The sequence below is a fragment of the Hordeum vulgare genome, chromosome 4H, assembly GCF_904849725.1.
Source record: "Hordeum vulgare subsp. vulgare chromosome 4H, MorexV3_pseudomolecules_assembly, whole genome shotgun sequence".
Taxonomy (NCBI): domain Eukaryota; kingdom Viridiplantae; phylum Streptophyta; class Magnoliopsida; order Poales; family Poaceae; genus Hordeum; species Hordeum vulgare.
The window spans coordinates 494046618-494052352 of NC_058521.1; the positions used below are offsets into that span (position 1 = coordinate 494046618).

At 45.0% G+C, this 5735-nt stretch overlaps 1 long non-coding RNA gene across 1 annotated transcript; it reads left to right on the forward strand.

Annotated features, from left to right (window-relative positions):
- Nucleotides 1-1085: 1085 nt before the first annotated feature.
- On the forward strand, nt 1086-4918 carry LOC123446689. The gene is made up of 5 exons (XR_006631425.1): nt 1086-1198; nt 1890-1995; nt 2733-2843; nt 4513-4635; nt 4876-4918. It is a non-coding gene; the product is annotated as an uncharacterized LOC123446689 (long non-coding RNA).
- Nucleotides 4919-5735: the final 817 nt, after the last annotated feature.

Below are 5735 nucleotides of genomic sequence, written 5' to 3' on the forward strand. Positions count from 1 at the left end.
CAACGCCGCCTTCACCTCTGGCTTCGATGACGATGATGACGTTCCACCACACGCCGACGCCTACACGGAGGATGTGCATAGCTGCGTGGACGACCGAAAGAGGGGAGGGGCGGCAAGGAAATGGTTATTTCCTTCGCTCTTCCCCGTCTTGTGTACATTTTAATTGCTTAAGTAGTCTCTAGTATGAATTTGCCGATGAATTCTGATGGACTATCATCCTTTTGTTCGGCGAAGCAATCCGATCGGATGGAAGATGTTGATTTTTTTTTGGGATGCGCATATGAAAGACGTATCTGGACGCATACGCGGGTGTTTGAGGGGCCGTAATTGAGATGTTGTAATACTATTTTGCTTTGAAATGAAATCATTCGAGTATCCTCGTGGATTGATCATTGGCGATCGATGACATGTGCAGAGGGCACGTGAGCACGGACGGAAAGTGCGTGGCATCCGGGTCGGGACGGGCTCCATGCACCCAAGAAAAAACTGTAATAAAGTGACGCATGCTATGGCGGCGCTAGGTGTGTCGGGTGTCGTCGGTTCTGGTCTCCTATGACCAGATGATGTATCAAATGATGTGTGGTGGCTAGCGATATTGCTATGCCTGCTGTTTAATATAGTAGTGCTGTTAAAAAAACAAAAAGGACAAAAGGAACAAGAAAACAAAATTTCCAAGCACAAGGGCCCACTACTAGATACTGCTGCCCGTGGGCCCCACGGCAGAGCCTGTCGTCCCGTTAACGACATGCCTCCCACCACTCCGCCCGCCCCGCACAGAACCGAAGCATCCTCTCTCGGGCGTCCCGTCATCCTCCGCCACGCGTCCCCGGGCGCCGGGCGGACGGCCCGGATCGCTTGACCCCGTCCGCGCGCCGCGCGTCTCGCCCGGGGAAAGGAGCGGCGGAAAGGGATGGGACCGGGGGCGACGCCCTGGCATGTGGGCCCCGGCGGGATAAGGCCCCACCCCGCAGTGACACGTCTATTTCGTTGGGCGCTCGCTCCCGTTCCAAAACAAGTCCCCCGGAGAAAGTGCGGGCGAGAGGGAGGAGACGGGAGAAAAATAGAACGGGAGGGGGAGAGAGACAAGGGGAACGGGGGAGGGAGATAAGGGGGGAGGAGGAGGAGGAGGAGGAGGAGGTGGGATCGATGGCGTGCCCGCCGCTCTGAGATTGGTTTCCCGATCGCGTTCCGGCCGCAGGTGAGCCCCCCCACCCGCATTGCATTGCCGCCTCCGTTCATGCTCGCTCATCGGTGCATTTTCTTTCTCTTTCTGCTCCGGCGAATGCCCCGGTTTTTCTAGATAGAGGAGCCGCATTGCCCCGCTTCGCGGTCCCTCGCCCCGCTCCGCGCCCCTCTAGATCCGTTCCCCCGTTTGCTTTCGCAGCTGCGCCGTGCTAGGACGACTGCCTTGTGATTTCTGGAGTCTGGCTTGTGAAAAATGCAAATGTTCAAATCGATTTCTTCATCGGATTGGTCTCCAGTCTGCCTGAATCCACGCATTTGATACGCGTGCGATGCTCGCCGATAAAAATCGGCCTGACTCTGCCTCCTTTTTCTTTTCTTCTTGACAATGCGCATTGGTTTCTCTGGTGCCGGTGCATGGAGGAGGTTTGGGTTTCAGGTTTCAGTCCTGTCAGCCGGCCGTGCGCCTTGCATGCCTTGTTTCCCAAATGTATTTTGCTTTCGGTCATAACTCATTGGCATGGACGGTACCTCCTGCCGTCGGTGCATGTGCATCTTTGTCTGAATAATCTTGCACTGCTTGCAGGACACGTACCGGCAGTAATACTTCATCTTATTTAGCAGCATCAAACTTGTATACATTGTATGATTGTCTCCATAGTGTATCAAAATCTTACTTCTGTTTCCTGTGCTGCGTAACGTCCCAGGTCCAGCCAATGGCTTAGATATCTCAAGCTGTTACTTATGGTGGATGAGGAAAACCAACTCCAACTCTTGAAGAATTAAAAGTTTCTCCTGCTTCAGTTTCTACTGGTACATCCAAATTCTTGCAAAGCAATGCCTTCAGGATCCTGGGCACACGCCTTATTTCAGAATGTCTATCACATTTTCTCTTGGCTTACTTGACGATTATTATGGCTTAATGACTTGTACATAGATTGAACTAGTATTTACAGAAGGGATTGGACAATGTAATCGGCATGCACAAATTTAAGTTAACTAGATAATACCCTGCACATTGCTGCGGGAATCGGTTGCAATATATTTTGAGTGGTTTGATTGTATGAAACATGAGTAGTTGAATTCAGAACATATGAACTAAAACTAAAACACATATTATATATTGTATTTGATTATTGTGTAGTCGAAACATATATTGAATATAAGTGGCATAATACAATGAAAAAACTTTTTCTCATGCATGTTGAGTGGACCTTTGATGAGGTGGCATGTGTGATGAGGTGGGATGTGTGCATGGAATCAACTAATAGTGGATTTTTTTCTCATGCATGTTGTGGTGGACCTTTGATGAGGTGGGTGTGTGCATGTTAAGATAATACAGGTAGTGGGAATGAACTATTTGGGTATATAGGATGAGTAGAATCAGAATACATTTAGCTGTAGCTCTGAATAGAGAGACATCTTTATCCAAAAACTCGACAAATTAGTGATTCCTTCCGAATTATGGTGCTATATAATGCTATTTATTTTATAATTATCATGAACAAGCCTCATGGATTTATTACGAGTAACATTGTACATTGCATCAGCCGTTGAGAAACATCAACTCGTTGGTGGGACAAATCATCCTGAGTTGTTTATAAGTCAGCTACTTTGAGAAGACAATGTCAGCTTCAGAGTTCAGGATTCCTTACCAGCCAGTAAGATTGTCATATGATTCAATTATACATTCTTTTTATATTCTCCATGTTTCTTATCCGTTCTAGCATTTCCACAAAGTATTCATTGGACCCCACTGTTTAGTCACTTTATCAGTTGATTTTAATTTTCTTCCAGATGATACCAGACAAATATAATTATTTTGCAAAAAAAAAGTGAGACAAAGAGCTCACTTTGGTTGATCAGTGAGTTGTTGACCAGACCAAGATCACTTTGGTTTATCAAGTAGTGTACTTGACTAACAACAAAATTCTGCAATATGCATTCCAGTGAAAGACATGCCAAATGAAATGAAATTATGGTTCATGACATTTGGGTTGTGAATAAAATAAGCAGGCTGACAATGGGGGGCGCTAGCAGTAAAATTCTATTAAAACAATAAGAGAAATGTTTAGAGTGGAGCTGTACAAGCAGACTTACAGTATTTTCAAACGTTTTTGGGCTGGCATTGTAGACTTTTGAGGAGTTGATGTGGCTCCACCGTGCCTCATCTTTGCTTCTCCTTTACTGGCAATAGAACAATTATTCTTTGTAGATGTGTTTCTAATGCATAGATTCTATGATTTAATCTCACTGTACTTTTGTTATTAAGAGTCATTAGACCGTTGATAGGCATAAAATATTACTCCCTCCGTCCCAAAATTCTTGTCTTAGATTTGTTTAGATATGAATGTATCTAGTCAAGTTTTAGTATTTAGATACATCCATTTCTAGACAAAGTTAAGACAAGAATTTTGGGACGGAGGGAGTATCATTTATAGACACAAAATGCGTTGTCTGGATTCTAGAAATCAAGTTAAACCCTATCTTGTGTTTTTAATGAAATATATGTAGGGACTACCTTTTGACTACCTCAAAGAAAATATGTGTTGTTATTTTCTAAAAGAAAATAATTACCTTTATGTCACTTGGACAATATGGTGCCTAGGTAGCCTTCATATTTGTTCAAGTATATGGGGGATTGCCCAAACTTCTCCATCAGTTCAGACTTTTGGTTCTACTAGTTCGTGCATGAAACTTAATATGGTATTAGGCACAAGAGTTCTTGGGTTCAAGTCTCGGCTTTTGTAATAAAAAGTTTTTCTTGCCCTACCCTCCTTTTGTCCACGTTTAGGCCTTCTCAAACCACATGTGAGAGGGGGTGTTGGAGTATATGTGAATTGCCCAACCTTCTCCATCAGTTTGGACTTTTGCTTCTACTGGTTGGTGATGAAACTTAGTACTTATGACTTCCTTAAGGCGAAGTGTTCTAAAGAAAAGTATTTTAGTACAAAAGGAGGCGATAAAGATAAGAGATAGACTAAGGGAGATTTCTAAATTTTGTCAAGGAATGGTAACCGTAGATATGAATATGTAGTGCTTCCATAGCACCTTTATCAGTAACAAAAGACAAATGTTCTGTTGTTAATATCCTCTATTGTTGATTCAGTTGATACAATGTGCACATAAATCTGCGCATGTAAAAGTTTGCTCGTTTTAGTTAATCTCAAGTTCTACCTGCCTTGTTACTACTCCCTCTGTAAACTAATATAAGAGTGCTTAGATAACTAAAGTAGTGATCTAAACGCCCTTATATTAGTTTACGGAGGAAGTACTTGTTTGTTGCTTTATGCTAAGTACTTACCCCACTTTGTTTCATCCTTTTGATAGGTATCATCTTCGCAGCCTTCGGAGAATGCAGGTCAGTTCAAGATATGCCGATGTGGGGAGGGAGACCCGAACTCCCAGACTGGTGAAGGGGATAGTCCACCAACCGCATGTCCTAACTGCCAGGTTTGTTGGATCAACTTGCACTCAAAGTTTATGTCACACTGTTCTCCAAATGACCTCAAGCTTTGGCAGAATGTCTCTCTATAGATGTTTACATATGCCGTGTGACTGCTACACATAGCTGCAACTTCATATTTACTATAAGTCTATGAGCATGTTTAGAATGGAAGTCTTTAAACTGCTATTTCAAAATCATGCTATTAACTCAGAATGATGGTGTCAATTTTGTATATCTGTTTGCAGGTTCTTAAGAGTGGACATTTACTGCTTTCATCTAAAGGTATGTTCGGATGGCTAAATTGTGGTTTAGCATCGCTAGATATATGTCTCTCTCTCTTTTACCTGCTAGACGTTACATCTAAACAAGGTGTTTGTGGTCAGGACTACGTTCAGAAGACCTCCAGTTCATATATCTATTAATAGGAATGTTTTGTCCTTCCAATGAGATACTATAATTAATATGATTGAAGCACAAAAGAACTTGCCTGAAGTCACACAATTATGACAATGAAGGCCTACGACGACCTATAGAGCTGCTCAAAGACCTCAAGCACGTCCTGCTTAATGGTGCTCCAGCACGCTCGCAGGAATTCCGCGGTAAAGCCGTCCCGCCCCGGTGCCTTATGCGCCGGCATGCGCCGCACAGCCTCCCATATCTCGTCAGGGCTGAACGGCGCCTCTAGGCCAGACAGATCAGCTGGCTGGATTAGGTGCTCAAAGTCCAGCGTGTGGGCACGGTCAGCCGCTGTGCCCAGCAGCCCGTCGAAGTGGGCAAAGGCCGCCTGGGCCATCTCGTCGTGGTCGCTGATCGTCTGCCCATCTACAAGCAAGCCGTACACTCTGTTTTTCTGCCGCCGATAAGTGCATTGCCTGTGGAAGAAGCTCGTGTTTGCGTCGCCGTCCGAGAGGGAGGAGATGCGAGCGCGCTGCCGGGCAATAGTGCGCTCAAGCGAAGCCAAGCCCAGGTAGGAAAGCTTGGTCTGCTTGCGCAACCAATCCTCTGATGGGGAGAGCGTGCGGGTCTCCATGGCTTGGTCGAAGCGCAGGATAAGCTCGCGGGAGATGGCAAGCTTGTCCCTTATGTTGCCCGTGTACTTGGCGCT